Here is a 1,497-nt window from a genome sequence, read left to right on the forward strand (position 1 = left end):
GGGCGCCTGGGTGTCTCAGTGGGTTACGCCGCTGCCTTCGGCTCAGGTCATGATCTCAGGGTCCTGGGATCGAGTCCCGCATCGGGCTCTCTGCTCAGCAGGGAGCCTGCTTCCTCCTCTCTCTCTCTCTGCCTGCCTCTCTGCCTACTTGTGGTCTCTCTCTGTCAAATAAATAAATAAAATCTTTTTAAAAAATAAATAAATAAATAAATAAAATGGTGATTACCGGAGAGGAAAGTGGCCAGAAGGGGGCACCAGAGTCAGGGGGTAATGCAAGGGCTGTCCTCACTTGGTGGAAATTCATTGTATACTTCATCCTTGGTTTGTGCACGTTTCTATATTACACTTAAAATATTTCTTTAAAAGAAAAAATGTGAGTGAAGAGAAACCAGTGGGGTGCCTGGATGGCTCAGTTGGTTACGAACCTGCCTTCCGCTCAGGTCATGATCCTGGGGTCCCATGTTGGGCTCCCTGCTCAGTGGAGAGCCTGTTACTTTCTCCTTCTGCCTGCTGCTCCCCTGCTTGTGTTCTCTGTGTCAGATAAATAAATAAAGTCTTTTAAAAAGAGAGAGAGAGAGAGAGAAAAACAGGCCATTGCTATGGCCTTGGCAGGTGACGACAGTGGCCTGGACCTGGATGACAAGCAGTGAAGTAGAGACACAGGCAGATTTGAAAAATATTTAGGATATTAACCCTATGGGACTTGGAGACTGACGAGATCTGAGAAGGAGGTAAAGTGAGGGGATCCGAGATAAATCCCAATTTCTGGCTTGAGTGACTGAATGGACCGTCCCACGTTTACCAAACTAGAGAACACCATGGACGCAGAGATTTGATGCAGAAGGCTCACGGGAGCCACGTGTCGAGGACTGGCTATGTCCAGGCACTAAGGACGCAGCCAGGAAGGCCACAGAGCCACTGCATGAGTCTGGTCCTGAACACGAGGACTTTGGGGCATTTACAAGACATCCAGGTAGCAACGTCAAGTGCAGAGTCAGAAACAAACGGTAAATCCAGGGATACTGGCACGAAGAATGGTTACAGCTATGAAAGCAGCAAGGGAGGTGTATCAGTTACTTCTTGCTATTTCCCTTTTAAAGATTATTTATTTATTTATTTGACAGACAGAGATCACAAGTAGGCAGAGAGAGAGGGGGAAGCAGGCTCCCTGCTGAGCAGAGAGCCCGATTCGGGGCTCGATCCCAGGACCCTGGGATCATGACCCGAGCCTAAGGCAGAGGCTTTAACCCACTGAGCCACCCAGGCGCCCCAGTTACTTCTTGCTATTAACAAAGGATCCCAAAACATTGTAGCTTAAAATAAATACTATCTCATAGCTTCTGTACCCTACAGGGCTTAGCTGGGTGCCTCTAGCTCAGGGTCAATAGCTCTGCTTGAGGGCGCCTGGGTGGCTCAGTTGTTAGGCGTCTGCCTTTGGCTCAGGTTATGATCCCAGGGTCCTGGGATCAAGCCTCCCATCGGGCTCCCTGCTCCATG

The sequence above is a fragment of the Mustela nigripes genome, chromosome 11 (assembly GCF_022355385.1).
Source record: "Mustela nigripes isolate SB6536 chromosome 11, MUSNIG.SB6536, whole genome shotgun sequence".
Lineage (NCBI taxonomy): Eukaryota > Metazoa > Chordata > Mammalia > Carnivora > Mustelidae > Mustela > Mustela nigripes.